At 63.8% G+C, this 17,557-nt stretch overlaps 4 non-coding genes across 4 annotated transcripts; all 4 read right to left on the reverse strand.

Annotated features, from left to right (window-relative positions):
- Positions 1-1,862: 1,862 nt before the first annotated feature.
- On the reverse strand, positions 1,863-1,981 carry LOC142865187 (5S ribosomal RNA). The gene has a single exon (XR_012915490.1). It is a non-coding gene; the product is annotated as a 5S ribosomal RNA (ribosomal RNA).
- Positions 1,982-5,533: 3,552 nt separating this feature from the next.
- On the reverse strand, positions 5,534-5,652 carry LOC142865297 (5S ribosomal RNA). Its single transcript, XR_012915600.1, has one exon. It is a non-coding gene; the product is annotated as a 5S ribosomal RNA (ribosomal RNA).
- A 4,093-nt stretch (positions 5,653-9,745) lies between these two features.
- On the reverse strand, positions 9,746-9,864 carry LOC142865299 (5S ribosomal RNA). The gene has a single exon (XR_012915602.1). It is a non-coding gene; the product is annotated as a 5S ribosomal RNA (ribosomal RNA).
- Positions 9,865-14,323: 4,459 nt separating this feature from the next.
- LOC142865188 (5S ribosomal RNA) lies at positions 14,324-14,442 on the reverse strand. Its single transcript, XR_012915491.1, has one exon. It is a non-coding gene; the product is annotated as a 5S ribosomal RNA (ribosomal RNA).
- Between the last annotated feature and the right edge of the window lie 3,115 nt (positions 14,443-17,557).

Genomic DNA, 17,557 nt, shown 5'->3' on the forward strand with positions numbered 1-17,557 from the left:
GGAGGTGTGACGTACACCCCGGGGTTCCCAGGAGGATCAGGCTGAAGCTGGGACTTGGCCTGAAAGTGTCCCCTCGCATGGCCACCCCCTTCCCCTTCCTGCTCCTCTACTCCTGGTGCCCCTCCATCCAGGGGCCAGACCTTAAAGAGTCACCCGCAAGAGAATCCTGGTCCCAAAGGAGCCTTCTGGGGGACCCGTGCTGAGAGAGGTTGTGGGCATGGCCCGCTGGGGCTCTGCCCGACCCAGGGCTGAGAGATGCAACCTCCCAGCTCTGGGTCCCTGCAGGGGAAGCGTTGGCAAGCACAGGGCCAGTCCTCCAAAGGCCCAGGTGCAGGGAGCCCAGGCCAAGCAGCCTGTGGAAGAAGCCACCCCGGGAACACGACTGCAGGCCACGGCCCTTCCCACCTCCTCCTCCTCCTCCTCCTGCTCCTCCACCCCCCCCCCGACCTCCCACCCCCCCACCCCACCCCCCGACATGGCGCAGGGCTCAGAGACACCTCAGACACTTGCTACCCAAAGTGCAAAGGGCATCAGTTGCTCCTCCACACCCCCCCCCCTGCCCAGCAGACCGCGTTGTCCAGCCAGCCCCCGGGCCTCCCTGGGGTGCCCAGCACAAAAGTGCAGACAACCACCGGACCCTCAATCTCAGTTTTCGGATGTTTTTGCCACTCTAAGGACCCGCAGGCCAGCTGGGCCTTCTGGCAGGACAGAGAGCCCCGGAATCCGACGTGGAGAGCTGGGTGTACGTCCCCACGAGGAGGCGGTCCCCACCTCCGCGGCTCTCCCCTTGCGGGGGGGAAAAGCAGCCACGGGGCCTCAGAGAAGACACCAGGCTGGGCGCCCGCCCCACAGTGGGGGCACGTCCCCCGCAGGCCACCGTGGCGCGTGGACACCACGGAGTGCTATTCAGCTAGGAGGAGCAGCGGTGAGAGGGCACCTCTCGTGGTTCTCCTGGCCAGAGCTGGAACCCGTTCCAGTAAGCCAGGTAGCCCAAGAATGGACACACGAGCACCACGTGCTCGCGCTCACCAGCAAATGGGTACGAACCGATGGACACCTAAGTGGACACAGAGGAATCACCTTCATCGGGTGGGTGTCGGGCGGGTGGGGGGAGGGGATGGGCATACACCTCCATTAGGAATGGGGTGGGTGCGCACCGACTGGGGGATGGGCGCACTTGAGGCTCTGACCCGAGGGGGGAGGCTGGGAGAGGGCAACGTACCCGACCTTAACATTGGTACCCCCACAATACGCTGGAACAACATCAGAGGTAAATGAATAAGAACACAGGGGGGAGGGGGGCACGGGCAACACATGTCACCTTAATACTTGGACTCCCATCATCTGCTTGAAAAGAGAGAGAAAAGAAAATGCAATCATAGAGATAAGAGACACCTTTTAAAAATAATGAATCCGAAGAGAAAAGTAAAAGGAGGCCTGTGGAGCAGGTCTGGGTGTGACTCCGGATCCCCCAACATCAGGTGCCACCACCAAAGATTCCTACGTGTAGCCCATAGAACCCCAAAAGCAACGGGACGAGTTCTGGTCACATACTCCCTCAAAATGACATCCTGGCCTTCTTCTGGAACTCCCTCCCCTCTCAGACTCTCAAGGTTTCCTCCAGCGTGTCGGTTCCCACAGAGCAGACCTTTGGTCTGAGACCTGACAGTCCAGAAGCCACGCATGCTGCCGCGTGACGGCGGTGTCGCGGCTTGGGACAAGAGGAGGCCCCACGGTGCGGGCTGGGGCGCCAGGCACCGCGGCGGGCGCTGAGGGTGGGTGTGACCCCCACCCCGGGCCGCCGACTCGCTCCCAGAGAAGGGACAGAACAAGAGGCAAAACAAAAAAAAAAAAAAAGAAGAAGCCTACGGCACCCGGTATTCCCAGGCGGTCTCCCATCCAAGTACTAACCAGGCCCGACCCTGCTTAGCTTCCGAGACCAGACGAGATCGGGCGCGTTCAGGGTGGTGTGGCCCTAGACGGCGGAGGGCGCCCCTGCCCCGCTCAAGAAGCCGAGCCTCTCTGCGCTTCCCCGCCGCCTCCTCCCCCCGCCCCAGGCCCCGCGCCGGCACTGACCCGCACCGGGCCGGGCCTGTTGAGTTCACCGGCCGGGTCCGGCGGGCTCCGAGGGACGGGGGTGACAGGCGGGGCGGGGCGGGCCGGGGCGGGGCGGGCAGGGAGCGGCGGGTCGGGGTGGGGGGCTCTCTCTCTATACACACACACACACACACACACACACACACACACACACACACACTCTCACTCACACTCACTCACTCACACTCACACAAGATGCGCCTCCACGGCTGGACTCGCCAAGGTGGAGACCTTCCAGCCCCCTTCCTCTCCTCGCCTGGCCCACCCCCAGCTCGTGGCCGCCGCCGCCGCCGCCGCCGCCGCCGATTGCGCACGCGCGGGTCGCCCGCCCTTTGACCCCAGGCAGGGTCCCCCATCCCCGACAACCCCTTTCAGCTGCACCCCCCACCCTGTGTGTGGGCTGCCGCCTATTCCCCTGGGCCCGGGCTGGGGCACAGCGCATGGGGGAGGGGAGCGAGTGTATGGGGCGTCTCTCTCTCTCTCTAGGGATGTGTCCCATGGGTGGGGTGGCGTGGTTTGTGGGGCGCTGAAGAAATCAGTCCCCTCCATCTCCTACCTCTGGAAAACGCCCAAGCCCTTGGAGAACTGCCGGCAACGCGACCGTGGGGGCCGGGACCCTCCTCTGTGTCCTCCTGTGGCCCAGTCCAAGGGGCCTGGGCCTGGCCGGGGCTGCATTGGACCCCGACCACCCTGGCGTGTGGACTCGCTAAAAATCGGCGATTAGATATTGGATTCCAGCTTCATTGAGGTCATTTCACTAATGAGTGCACCGGAAAGAGTTTCCTAATCCATCTGTGAGGGTGGCAACTGAAAGAGAATTTTAAAGCTGACAGAATAGGCGAGGAAAGGCATAGGAGATTTCCACACCCAGTAAGGAAGCCTTTCCCGAAATGGAAGAAAGAAACGAGCAAACAGAAACACCGGTAGCCCGCCAGGATCAGAGTCTGCCCCCGAGAGAAAGTACCCTGACCAGGTTCACCCGTGGGTGGGTGGCGAGCTAGCGGCATTCAGAAGAGTGAGGCCCGCAGTCTGTGCAGAAGACACCTGCACTCGGGTGTGTGTGGCGGCACGATTCACAAGCAGCTCCAGATGTTAAGGAGAAGCCAGGGAGTTCCCAACGCCCCAGGTGTCCTCAGCCCACGACTGGCTGCTGGGGGAATGCGCAGCCCGGCTCCTTGTCTCAGAGCCCTTGTCTCAGAGCGGGACAACCAGGAGGTGTGACGTACACCCCGGGGTTCCCAGGAGGATCAGGCTGAAGCTGGGACTTGGCCTGAAAGTGTCCCCTCGCATGGCCACCCCCTTCCCCTTCCTGCTCCTCTACTCCTGGTGCCCCTCCATCCAGGGGCCAGACCTTAAAGAGTCACCCGCAAGAGAATCCTGGTCCCAAAGGAGCCTTCTGGGGGACCCGTGCTGAGAGAGGTTGTGGGCATGGCCCGCTGGGGCTCTGCCCGACCCAGGGCTGAGAGATGCAACCTCCCAGCTCTGGGTCCCTGCAGGGGAAGCGTTGGCAAGCACAGGGCCAGTCCTCCAAAGGCCCAGGTGCAGGGAGCCCAGGCCAAGCAGCCTGTGGAAGAAGCCACCCCGGGAACACGACTGCAGGCCACGGCCCTTCCCACCTCCTCCTCCTCCTCCTCCTGCTCCTCCACCCCCCCCCGACCTCCCACCCCCCCACCCCACCCCCCGACATGGCGCAGGGCTCAGAGACACCTCAGACACTTGCTACCCAAAGTGCAAAGGGCATCAGTTGCTCCTCCAAACCCCCCCCCCGCCCAGCAGACCGCGTTGTCCAGCCAGCCCCCGGGCCTCCCTGGGGTGCCCAGCACAAAAGTGCAGACAACCACCGGACCCTCAATCTCAGTTTTCGGATGTTTTTGCCACTCTAAGGACCCGCAGGCCAGCTGGGCCTTCTGGCAGGACAGAGAGCCCCGGAATCCGACGTGGAGAGCTGGGTGTACGTCCCCACGAGGAGGCGGTCCCCACCTCCGCGGCTCTCCCCTTGCGGGGGGGAAAAGCAGCCACGGGGCCTCAGAGAAGACACCAGGCTGGGCGCCCGCCCCACAGTGGGGGCACGTCCCCCGCAGGCCACTTAGCGCCGGCCGCCGGCCGGCGGACGGTTGGGTGGCGCGAGACGCTGCGGCCGCCCTGCTACCGGGTTCCTGGGAGGGCGTCCTGAAACCAGCGTCCACACCAAGCCCTTGGAAGGCCCAGGCGACGGAGGAGCCCCGTCAGGCAGGGGCCGAGGACGGTGACGGCCCGGGCGGGGAGGAGCGTGTCAGGCAGGGGCAGAGGATGGTGACAGGTGACAGGCCGGGCGGGAAGGAGTCAGTCAGGCAGGGGCCGAGGAGGAGACGGGCTGGGTAAGGGTTAGGGTTAGAGTCAGGGCACAAGTCACAATCGCAAAGACCTGGAAGCGACCCGAGTGCCCATCGACCCACGAGTGCGTAAATGAAATGTGGCGCGTGGACACCACGGAGTGCTATTCGGCTACAAGGAGCAGCGGTGAGAGGGCACCTCTCGTGGTTCTCCTGGCCAGAGCTGGAACCCGTTCCAGTAAGCCAGGTAGCCCAAGAATGGACACACGAGCACCACGTGCTCGCGCTCACCAGCAAATGGGTACGAACCGATGGACACCTAAGTGGACACAGAGGAATCACCTTCATCGGGTGGGTGTCGGGCGGGTGGGGGGAGGGGATGGGCATACACCTCCATTAGGAATGGGGTGGGTGCGCACCGACTGGGGGATGGGCGCACTTGAGGCTCTGACCCGAGGGGGGAGGCTGGGAGAGGGCAACGTACCCGACCTTAACATTGGTACCCCCACAATACGCTGGAACAACATCAGAGGTAAATGAATAAGAACACAGGGGGGAGGGGGGCACGGGCAACACATGTCACCTTAATACTTGGACTCCCATCATCTGCTTGAAAAGAGAGAGAAAAGAAAATGCAATCATAGAGATAAGAGACACCTTTTAAAAATAATGAATCCGAAGAGAAAAGTAAAAGGAGGCCTGTGGAGCAGGTCTGGGTGTGACTCCGGATCCCCCAACATCAGGTGCCACCACCAAAGATTCCTACGTGTAGCCCATAGAACCCCAAAAGCAACGGGACGAGTTCTGGTCACATACTCCCTCAAAATGACATCCTGGCCTTCTTCTGGAACTCCCTCCCCTCTCAGACTCTCAAGGTTTCCTCCAGCGTGTCGGTTCCCACAGAGCAGACCTTTGGTCTGAGACCTGACAGTCCAGAAGCCACGCATGCTGCCGCGTGACGGCGGTGTCGCGGCTTGGGACAAGAGGAGGCCCCACGGTGCGGGCTGGGGCGCCAGGCACCGCGGCGGGCGCTGAGGGTGGGTGTGACCCCCACCCCGGGCCGCCGACTCGCTCCCAGAGAAGGGACAGAACAAGAGGCAAAAAAAAAAAAAAAAAAAAGAAGAAGCCTACGGCACCCGGTATTCCCAGGCGGTCTCCCATCCAAGTACTAACCAGGCCCGACCCTGCTTAGCTTCCGAGACCAGACGAGATCGGGCGCGTTCAGGGTGGCGTGGCCCTAGACGGCGGAGGGCGCCCCTGCCCCGCTCAAGAAGCCGAGCCTCTCTGCGCTTCCCCGCCGCCTCCTCCCCCCGCCCCAGGCCCCGCGCCGGCGCTGACCCGCACCGGGCCGGGCCTGTTGAGTTCACCGGCCGGGTCCGGCGGGCTCCGAGGGACGGGGGTGACAGGCGGGGCGGGGCGGGCCGGGGCGGGGCGGGCAGGGAGCGGCGGGCCGGGGTGGGGGGCTCTCTCTCTATACACACACACACACACACTCTCACTCACACTCACTCACTCACACTCACACAAGATGCGCCTCCACGGCTGGACTCGCCAAGGTGGAGACCTTCCAGCCCCCTTCCTCTCCTCGCCTGGCCCACCCCCAGCTCGTGGCCGCCGCCGCCACCGCCGCCGCCGCCGCTGATTGCGCACGCGCGGGTCGCCCGCCCTTTGACCCCAGGCAGGGTCCGCCATCCCTGACAACCCCTTTCAGCTGCGCCCCCCACCCTGTGTGTGGGCTGCCGCCTATTCCCCCGGGCCCTGGCTGGGGCACAGCGCATGGGGGAGGGGAGCGAGTGTATGGGGCGTCTCTCTCTCTCTCTAGGGATGTGTCCCATGGGTGGGGTGGCGTGGTTTGTGGGGCGCTGAAGAAATCAGTCCCCTCCATCTCCTACCTCTGGAAAACGCCCAAGCCCTTGGAGAACTGCCGGCAACGCGACCGTGGGGGCCGGGACCCTCCTCTGTGTCCTCCTGTGGCCCAGTCCAAGGGGCCTGGGCCTGGCCGGGGCTGCATTGGACCCCGACCACCCTGGCGTGTGGACTCGCTAAAAATCGGCGATTAGATATTGGATTCCAGCTTCATTGAGGTCATTTCACTAATGAGTGCACCGGAAAGAGTTTCCTAATCCATCTGTGAGGGTGGCAACTGAAAGAGAATTTTAAAGCTGACAGAATAGGCGAGGAAAGGCATTGGAGATTTCCACACCCAGTAAGGAAGCCTTTCCCGAAATGGAAGAAAGAAACGAGCAAACAGAAACACCGGTAGCCCGCCAGGATCAGAGTCTGCCCCCGAGAGAAAGTACCCTGACCAGGTTCACCCGTGGGTGGGTGGCGAGCTAGCGGCATTCAGAAGAGCGAGGCCCGCAGTCTGTGCAGAAGACACCTGCACTCGGGTGTGTGTGGCGGCACGATTCACAAGCAGCTCCAGATGTTAAGGAGAAGCCAGGGAGTTCCCAACGCCCCAGGTGTCCTCAGCCCACGACTGGCTGCTGGGGGAATGCGCAGCCCGGCTCCTTGTCTCAGAGCCCTTGTCTCAGAGCGGGACAACCAGGAGGTGTGACGTACACCCCGGGGTTCCCAGGAGGATCAGGCTGAAGCTGGGACTTGGCCTGAAAGTGTCCCCTCGCATGGCCACCCCCTTCCCCTTCCTGCTCCTCTACTCCTGGTGCCCCTCCATCCAGGGGCCAGACCTTAAAGAGTCACCCGCAAGAGAATCCTGGTCCCAAAGGAGCCTTCTGGGGGACCCGTGCTGAGAGAGGTTGTGGGCATGGCCCGCTGGGGCTCTGCCCGACCCAGGGCTGAGAGATGCAACCTCCCAGCTCTGGGTCCCTGCAGGGGAAGCGTTGGCAAGCACAGGGCCAGTCCTCCAAAGGCCCAGGTGCAGGGAGCCCAGGCCAAGCAGCCTGTGGAAGAAGCCACCCCGGGAACACGACTGCAGGCCACGGCCCTTCCCACCTCCTCCTCCTCCTCCTCCTGCTCCTCCACCCCCCCCCGACCTCCCACCCCCCCACCCCACCCCCCGACATGGCGCAGGGCTCAGAGACACCTCAGACACTTGCTACCCAAAGTGCAAAGGGCATCAGTTGCTCCTCCACACCCCCCCCCCTGCCCAGCAGACCGCGTTGTCCAGCCAGCCCCCGGGCCTCCCTGGGGTGCCCAGCACAAAAGTGCAGACAACCACCGGACCCTCAATCTCAGTTTTCGGATGTTTTTGCCACTCTAAGGACCCGCAGGCCAGCTGGGCCTTCTGGCAGGACAGAGAGCCCCGGAATCCGACGTGGAGAGCTGGGTGTACGTCCCCACGAGGAGGCGGTCCCCACCTCCGCGGCTCTCCCCTTGCGGGGGGGAAAAGCAGCCACGGGGCCTCAGAGAAGACACCAGGCTGGGCGCCCGCCCCACAGTGGGGGCACGTCCCCCGCAGGCCACTTAGCGCCGGCCGCCGGCCGGCGGACGGTTGGGTGGCGCGAGACGCTGCGGCCGCCCTGCTACCGGGTTCCTGGGAGGGCGTCCTGAAACCAGCGTCCACACCAAGCCCTTGGAAGGCCCAGGCGACGGAGGAGCCCCGTCAGGCAGGGGCCGAGGACGGTGACGGCCCGGGCGGGGAGGAGCGTGTCAGGCAGGGGCAGAGGACGGTGACAGGTGACAGGCCGGGCGGGAAGGAGTCAGTCAGGCAGGGGCCGAGGAGGAGATGGGCTGGGTAAGGGTTAGGGTTAGAGTCAGGGCACAAGTCACAATCGCAAAGACCTGGAAGCGACCCGAGTGCCCATCGACCCACGAGTTGGCAAGCACAGGGCCAGTCCTCCAAAGGCCCAGGTGCAGGGAGCCCAGGCCAAGCAGCCTGTGGAAGAAGCCACCCCGGGAACACGACTGCAGGCCACGGCCCTTCCCACCTCCTCCTCCTCCTCCTCCTGCTCCTCCACCCCCCGGAACTCCCACCCCCCCACCCCCCCCCGACATGGCGCAGGGCTCAGAGACACCTCAGACACTTGCTACCCAAAGTGCAAAGGGCATCAGTTGCTCCTCCAAACCCCCCCCCGCCCAGCAGACGGCGTTGTCCAGCCAGCCCCCGGGCCTCCCTGGGGTGCCCAGCACAAAAGTGCAGACAACCACCGGACCCTCAATCTCAGTTTTCGGATGTTTTTGCCACTCTAAGGACCCGCAGGCCAGCTGGGCCTTCTGGCAGGACAGAGAGCCCCGGAATCCGACGTGGAGAGCTGGGTGTACGTCCCCACGAGGAGGCGGTCCCCACCTCCGCGGCTCTCCCCTTGCGGGGGGGAAAAGCAGCCACGGGGCCTCAGAGAAGACACCAGGCTGGGCGCCCGCCCCACAGTGGGGGCACGTCCCCCGCAGGCCACCGTGGCGCGTGGACACCACGGAGTGCTATTCAGCTAGGAGGAGCAGCGGTGAGAGGGCACCTCTCGTGGTTCTCCTGGCCAGAGCTGGAACCCGTTCCAGTAAGCCAGGTAGCCCAAGAATGGACACACGAGCACCACGTGCTCGCGCTCACCAGCAAATGGGTACGAACCGATGGACACCTAAGTGGACACAGAGGAATCACCTTCATCGGGTGGGTGTCGGGCAGGTGGGGGGAAGGGATGGGCATACACCTCCATTAGGAATGGGGTGGGTGCGCCCCGACTGGGGGATGGGCGCACTTGAGGCTCTGACCGGAGGGGGGAGGCTGGGAGAGGGCAACGTACCCGACCTTAACATTGGTACCCCCACAATAGGCTGGAACAACATCAGAGGTAAATGAATAAGAACACAGGGGGGAGGGGGGCACGGGCAACACATGTCACCTTAATACTTGGACTCCCATCATCTGCTTGAAAAGAGAGAGAAAAGAAAATGCAATCATAGAGATAAGAGACACTTTTTAAACATAATGAATCCGAAGAGAAAAGTAAAAGGAGGCCTGTGGAGCAGGTCTGGGTGTGACTCCGGATCCCCCAACATCAGGTGCCACCACCAAAGATTCCTACGTGTAGCCCATAGAACCCCAAAAGCAACGGGACGAGTTCTGGTCACATACTCCCTCAAAATGACATCCTGGCCTTCTTCTGGAACTCCCTCCCCTCTCAGACTCTCAAGGTTTCCTCCAGCGTGTCGGTTCCCACAGAGCAGACCTTTGGTCTGAGACCTGACAGTCCAGAAGCCACGCATGCTGCCGCGTGACGGCGGTGTCGCGGCTTGGGACAAGAGGAGGCCCCACGGTGCGGGCTGGGGCGCCAGGCACCGCGGCGGGCGCTGAGGGTGGGTGTGACCCCCACCCCGGGCCGCCGACTCGCTCCCAGAGAAGGGACAGAACAAGAGGCAAAACAAAAAAAAAAAAAAGAAGAAGCCTACGGCACCCGGTATTCCCAGGCGGTCTCCCATCCAAGTACTAACCAGGCCCGACCCTGCTTAGCTTCCGAGACCAGACGAGATCGGGCGCGTTCAGGGTGGCGTGGCCCTAGACGGCGGAGGGCGCCCCTGCCCCGCTCAAGAAGCCGAGCCTCTCTGCGCTTCCCCGCCGCCTCCTCCCCCCGCCCCAGGCCCCGCGCCGGCGCTGACCCGCACCGGGCCGGGCCTGTTGAGTTCACCGGCCGGGTCCGGCGGGCTCCGAGGGACGGGGGTGACAGGCGGGGCGGGGCGGGGCGGGGCGGGGCGGGCAGGGAGCGGCGGGCCGGGGTGGGGGGCTGTCTCTCTATACACACACACACACACACACACACTCACACTCACTCACTCACACTCACACAAGATGCGCCTCCACGGCTGGACTCGCCAAGGTGGAGACCTTCCAGCCCCCTTCCTCTCCTCGCCTGGCCCACCCCCAGCTCGTGGCCGCCGCCGCCACCGCCGCCGCCGCCGCTGATTGCGCACGCGCGGGTCGCCCGCCCTTTGACCCCAGGCAGGGTCCGCCATCCCTGACAACCCCTTTCAGCTGCGCCCCCCACCCTGTGTGTGGGCTGCCGCCTATTCCCCCGGGCCCTGGCTGGGGCACAGCGCATGGGGGAGGGGAGCGAGTGTATGGGGCGTCTCTCTCTCTCTCTAGGGATGTGTCCCATGGGTGGGGTGGCGTGGTTTGTGGGGCGCTGAAGAAATCAGTCCCCTCCATCTCCTACCTCTGGAAAACGCCCAAGCCCTTGGAGAACTGCCGGCAACGCGACCGTGGGGGCCGGGACCCTCCTCTGTGTCCTCCTGTGGCCCAGTCCAAGGGGCCTGGGCCTGGCCGGGGCTGCATTGGACCCCGACCACCCTGGCGTGTGGACTCGCTAAAAATCGGCGATTAGATATTGGATTCCAGCTTCATTGAGGTCATTTCACTAATGAGTGCACCGGAAAGAGTTTCCTAATCCATCTGTGAGGGTGGCAACTGAAAGAGAATTTTAAAGCTGACAGAATAGGCGAGGAAAGGCATAGGAGATTTCCACACCCAGTAAGGAAGCCTTTCCCGAAATGGAAGAAAGAAACGAGCAAACAGAAACACCGGTAGCCCGCCAGGATCAGAGTCTGCCCCCGAGAGAAAGTACCCTGACCAGGTTCACCCGTGGGTGGGTGGCGAGCTAGCGGCATTCAGAAGAGCGAGGCCCGCAGTCTGTGCAGAAGACACCTGCACTCGGGTGTGTGTGGCGGCACGATTCACAAGCAGCTCCAGATGTTAAGGAGAAGCCAGGGAGTTCCCAACGCCCCAGGTGTCCTCAGCCCACGACTGGCTGCTGGGGGAATGCGCAGCCCGGCTCCTTGTCTCAGAGCCCTTGTCTCAGAGCGGGACAACCAGGAGGTGTGACGTACACCCCGGGGTTCCCAGGAGGATCAGGCTGAAGCTGGGACTTGGCCTGAAAGTGTCCCCTCGCATGGCCACCCCCTTCCCCTTCCTGCTCCTCTACTCCTGGTGCCCCTCCATCCAGGGGCCAGACCTTAAAGAGTCACCCGCAAGAGAATCCTGGTCCCAAAGGAGCCTTCTGGGGGACCCGTGCTGAGAGAGGTTGTGGGCATGGCCCGCTGGGGCTCTGCCCGACCCAGGGCTGAGAGATGCAACCTCCCAGGTCTGGGTCCCTGCAGGGGAAGCGTTGGCAAGCACAGGGCCAGTCCTCCAAAGGCCCAGGTGCAGGGAGCCCAGGCCAAGCAGCCTGTGGAAGAAGCCACCCCGGGAACACGACTGCAGGCCACGGCCCTTCCCACCTCCTCCTCCTCCTCCTCCTGCTCCTCCACCCCCCCCCGACCTCCCACCCCCCCACCCCACCCCCCGACATGGCGCAGGGCTCAGAGACACCTCAGACACTTGCTACCCAAAGTGCAAAGGGCATCAGTTGCTCCTCCACACCCCCCCCCCTGCCCAGCAGACCGCGTTGTCCAGCCAGCCCCCGGGCCTCCCTGGGGTGCCCAGCACAAAAGTGCAGACAACCACCGGACCCTCAATCTCAGTTTTCGGATGTTTTTGCCACTCTAAGGACCCGCAGGCCAGCTGGGCCTTCTGGCAGGACAGAGAGCCCCGGAATCCGACGTGGAGAGCTGGGTGTACGTCCCCACGAGGAGGCGGTCCCCACCTCCGCGGCTCTCCCCTTGCGGGGGGGAAAAGCAGCCACGGGGCCTCAGAGAAGACACCAGGCTGGGCGCCCGCCCCACAGTGGGGGCACGTCCCCCGCAGGCCACTTAGCGCCGGCCGCCGGCCGGCGGACGGTTGGGTGGCGCGAGACGCTGCGGCCGCCCTGCTACCGGGTTCCTGGGAGGGCGTCCTGAAACCAGCGTCCACACCAAGCCCTTGGAAGGCCCAGGCGACGGAGGAGCCCCGTCAGGCAGGGGCCGAGGACGGTGACGGCCCGGGCGGGGAGGAGCGTGTCAGGCAGGGGCAGAGGACGGTGACAGGTGACAGGCCGGGCGGGAAGGAGTCAGTCAGGCAGGGGCCGAGGAGGAGACGGGCTGGGTAAGGGTTAGGGTTAGAGTCAGGGCACAAGTCACAATCGCAAAGACCTGGAAGCGACCCGAGTGCCCATCGACCCACGAGTTGGCAAGCACAGGGCCAGTCCTCCAAAGGCCCAGGTGCAGGGAGCCCAGGCCAAGCAGCCTGTGGAAGAAGCCACCCCGGGAACACGACTGCAGGCCACGGCCCTTCCCACCTCCTCCTCCTCCTCCTCCTGCTCCTCCACCCCCCGGAACTCCCACCCCCCCACCCCCCCCGACATGGCGCAGGGCTCAGAGACACCTCAGACACTTGCTACCCAAAGTGCAAAGGGCATCAGTTGCTCCTCCAAACCCCCCCCCTGCCCAGCAGACCGCGTTGTCCAGCCAGCCCCCGGGCCTCCCTGGGGTGCCCAGCACAAAAGTGCAGACAACCACCGGACCCTCAATCTCAGTTTTCGGATGTTTTTGCCACTCTAAGGACCCGCAGGCCAGCTGGGCCTTCTGGCAGGACAGAGAGCCCCGGAATCCGACGTGGAGAGCTGGGTGTACGTCCCCACGAGGAGGCGGTCCCCACCTCCGCGGCTCTCCCCTTGCGGGGGGGGAAAAGCAGCCACGGGGCCTCAGAGAAGACACCAGGCTGGGCGCCCGCCCCACAGTGGGGGCACGTCTCCCGCAGGCCACTTAGCGACGGCCGCCGGCCGGCGGACGGTTGGGTGGCGCGAGACGCTGCGGCCGCCCTGCTACCGGGTTCCTGGGAGGGCGTCCTGGAACCAGCGTCCACACCAAGCCCTTGGAAGGCCCAGGCGACGGAGGAGCCCCGTCAGGCAGGGGCCGAGGTCGGTGACGGCCCGGGCGGGGAGGAGCGTGTCAGGCAGGGGCAGAGGACGGTGACAGGTGACAGGCCGGGCGGGAAGGAGTCAGTCAGGCAGGGGCCGAGGAGGAGACGGGCTGGGTAAGGGTTAGGGTTAGAGTCAGGGCACAAGTCACAATCGCAAAGACCTGGAAGCGACCCGAGTGCCCATCGACCCACGAGTGCGTAAATGAAATGTGGCGCGTGGACACCACGGAGTGCTATTCAGCTAGGAGGAGCAGCGGTGAGAGGGCACCTCTCGTGGTTCTCCTGGCCAGAGCTGGAACCCGTTCCAGTAAGCCAGGTAGCCCAAGAATGGACACACGAGCACCACGTGCTCGCGCTCACCAGCAAATGGGTACGAACCGATGGACACCTAAGTGGACACAGAGGAATCACCTTCATCGGGTGGGTGTCGGGCGGGTGGGGGGAGGGGATGGGCATACACCTCCATTAGGAATGGGGTGGGTGCGCCCCGACTGGGGGATGGGCGCACTTGAGGCTCTGACCGGAGGGGGGAGGCTGGGAGAGGGCAACGTACCCGACCTTAACATTGGTACCCCCACAATAGGCTGGAACAACATCAGAGGTAAATGAATAAGAACACAGGGGGGAGGGGGGCACGGGCAACACATGTCACCTTAATACTTGGACTCCCATCATCTGCTTGAAAAGAGAGAGAAAAGAAAATGCAATCATAGAGATAAGAGACACTTTTTAAACATAATGAATCCGAAGAGAAAAGTAAAAGGAGGCCTGTGGAGCAGGTCTGGGTGTGACTCCGGATCCCCCAACATCAGGTGCCACCACCAAAGATTCCTACGTGTAGCCCATAGAACCCCAAAAGCAACGGGACGAGTTCTGGTCACATACTCCCTCAAAATGACATCCTGGCCTTCTTCTGGAACTCCCTCCCCTCTCAGACTCTCAAGGTTTCCTCCAGCGTGTCGGTTCCCACAGAGCAGACCTTTGGTCTGAGACCTGACAGTCCAGAAGCCACGCATGCTGCCGCGTGACGGCGGTGCCGCGGCTTGGGACAAGAGGAGGCCCCACGGTGCGGGCTGGGGCGCCAGGCACCGCGGCGGGCGCTGAGGGTGGGGGTGACCCCCACCCCGGGCCGCCGACTCGCTCCCAGAAAGGGGACAGAACAAGAGGCAAAACAAAAAAAAAAAAAAGAAGAAGCCTACGGCACCCGGTATTCCCAGGCGGTCTCCCATCCAAGTACTAACCAGGCCCGACCCTGCTTAGCTTCCGAGACCAGACGAGATCGGGCGCGTTCAGGGTGGTGTGGCCCTAGACGGCGGAGGGCGCCCCTGCCCCGCTCAAGAAGCCGAGCCTCTCTGCGCTTCCCCGCCGCCTCCTCCCCCCGCCCCAGGCCCCGCGCCGGCGCTGACCCGCACCGGGCCGGGCCTGTTGAGTTCACCGGCCGGTCCGGCGGGCTCCCAGGGACGGGGGTGACAGGCGGGGCGGGGCGGGGCGGGCAGGGAGCGGCGGGCCGGGGTGGGGGGCTGTCTCTCTATACACACACACACACACACACACACTCACACTCACACTCACTCACTCACACTCACACAAGATGCGCCTCCACGGCTGGACTCGCCAAGGTGGAGACCTTCCAGCCCCCTTCCTCTCCTCGCCTGGCCCACCCCCAGCTCGTGGCCGCCGCCGCCGCCGCCGCCGCCGATTGCGCACGCGCGGGTCGCCCGCCCTTTGACCCCAGGCAGGGGCCGCCCTCCCCGACAACCCCTTTCAGCTGCGCCCCCCACCCTGTGGGTGGGCTGCCGCCTATTCCCCCGGGCCCGGGCTGGGGCACAGCGCATGGGGGAGGGGAGCGAGTGTATGGGGCGTCTCTCTCTCTCTCTAGGGATGTGTCCCATGGGTGGGGTGGCGTGGTTTGTGGGGCGCTGAAGAAATCAGTCCCCTCCATCTCCTACCTCTGGAAAACGCCCAAGCCCTTGGAGAACTGCCGGCAACGCGACCGTGGGGGCCGGGACCCTCCTCTGTGTCCTCCTGTGGCCCAGTCCAAGGGGCCTGGGCCTGGCCGGGGCTGCATTGGACCCCGACCACCCTGGCGTGTGGACTCGCTAAAAATCGGCGATTAGATATTGGATTCCAGCTTCATTGAGGTCATTTCACTAATGAGTGCACCGGAAAGAGTTTCCTAATCCATCTGTGAGGGTGGCAACTGAAAGAGAATTTTAAAGCTGACAGAATAGGCGAGGAAAGGCATAGGAGATTTCCACACCCAGTAAGGAAGCCTTTCCCGAAATGGAAGAAAGAAACGAGCAAACAGAAACACCGGTAGCCCGCCAGGATCAGAGTCTGCCCCCGAGAGAAAGTACCCTGACCAGGTTCACCCGTGGGTGGGTGGCGAGCTAGCGGCATTCAGAAGAGCGAGGCCCGCAGTCTGTGCAGAAGACACCTGCACTCGGGTGTGTGTGGCGGCACGATTCACAAGCAGCTCCAGATGTTAAGCCAAGGAGAAGCCAGGGAGTTCCCAACGCCCCAGGTGTCCTCAGCCCACGACTGGCTGCTGGGGGAATGCGAAGCCCGGCTCCTTGTCTCAGAGCCCTTGTCTCAGAGCGGGACAACCAGGAGGTGTGACGTACACCCCGGGGTTCCCAGGAGGATCAGGCTGAAGCTGGGACTTGGCCTGAAAGTGTCCCCTCGCATGGCCACCCCCTTCCCCTTCCTGCTCCTCTACTCCTGGTGCCCCTCCATCCAGGGGCCAGACCTTAAAGAGTCACCCGCAAGAGAATCCTGGTCCCAAAGGAGCCTTCTGGGGGACCCGTGCTGAGAGAGGTTGTGGGCATGGCCCGCTGGGGCTCTGCCCGACCCAGGGCTGAGAGATGCAACCTCCCAGCTCTGGGTCCCTGCAGGGGAAGCGTTGGCAAGCACAGGGCCAGTCCTCCAAAGGCCCAGGTGCAGGGAGCCCAGGCCAAGCAGCCTGTGGAAGAAGCCACCCCGGGAACACGACTGCAGGCCACGGCCCTTCCCACCTCCTCCTCCTCCTCCTCCTGCTCCTCCACCCCCCCCCCCGACCTCCCACCCCCCCACCCCACCCCCCGACATGGCGCAGGGCTCAGAGACACCTCAGACACTTGCTACCCAAAGTGCAAAGGGCATCAGTTGCTCCTCCAAACCCCCCCCCCTGCCCAGCAGACCACGTTGTCCAGCCAGCCCCCGGGCCTCCCTGGGGTGCCCAGCACAAAAGTGCAGACAACCACCGGACCCTCAATCTCAGTTTTCGGATGTTTTTGCCACTCTAAGGACCCGCAGGCCAGCTGGGCCTTCTGGCAGGACAGAGAGCCCCGGAATCCGACGTGGAGAGCTGGGTGTACGTCCCCACGAGGAGGCGGTCCCCACCTCCGCGGCTCTCCCCTTGCGGGGGGGAAAAGCAGCCACGGGGCCTCAGAGAAGACACCAGGCTGGGCGCCCGCCCCACAGTGGGGGCACGTCCCCCGCAGGCCACTTAGCGCCGGCCGCCGGCCGGCGGACGGTTGGGTGGCGCGAGACGCTGCGGCCGCCCTGCTACCGGGTTCCTGGGAGGGCGTCCTGGAACCAGCGTCCACACCAAGCCCTTGGAAGGCCCAGGCGACGGAGGAGCCCCGTCAGGCAGGGGCCGAGGACGGTGACGGCCCGGGCGGGGAGGAGCGTGTCAGGCAGGGGCAGAGGACGGTGACAGGTGACAGGCCGGGCGGGAAGGAGTCAGTCAGGCAGGGGCCGAGGAGGAGACGGGCTGGGTAAGGGTTAGGGTTAGAGTCAGGGCACAAGTCACAATCGCAAAGACCTGGAAGCGACCCGAGTGCCCATCGACCCACGAGTGCGTAAATGAAATGTGGCGCGTGGACACCACGGAGTGCTATTCAGCTAGGAGGAGCAGCGGTGAGAGGGCACCTCTCGTGGTTCTCCTGGCCAGAGCTGGAACCCGTTCCAGTAAGCCAGGTAGCCCAAGAATGGACACACGAGCACCACGTGCTCGCGCTCACCAGCAAATGGGTACGAACCGATGGACACCTAACTGGACACAGAGGAATCACCTTCATCGGGTGGGTGTCGGGCGGGTGGGGGGAGGGGATGGGCATACACCTCCATTAGGAATGGTGTGGGTGCGCCCCGACTGGGGGATGGGCGCACTTGAGGCTCTGACCGGAGGGGGGAGGCTGGGAGAGGGCAACGTACCCGACCTTAACATTGGTACCCCCACAATACGCTGGAACAACATCAGAGGTAAATGAATAAGAACACAGGGGGGAGGGGGGCACGGGCAACACATGTCACCTTAATACTTGGACTCCCATCATCTGCTTGAAAAGAGAGAGAAAAGAAAATGCAATCATAGAGATAAGAGACACTTTTTAAAAATAATGAATCCGAAGAGAAAAGTAAAAGGAGGCCTGTGGAGCAGGTC

This window comes from Microcebus murinus, chromosome 28 (genome assembly GCF_040939455.1).
Source record: "Microcebus murinus isolate Inina chromosome 28, M.murinus_Inina_mat1.0, whole genome shotgun sequence".
Classification (NCBI taxonomy): domain Eukaryota; kingdom Metazoa; phylum Chordata; class Mammalia; order Primates; family Cheirogaleidae; genus Microcebus; species Microcebus murinus.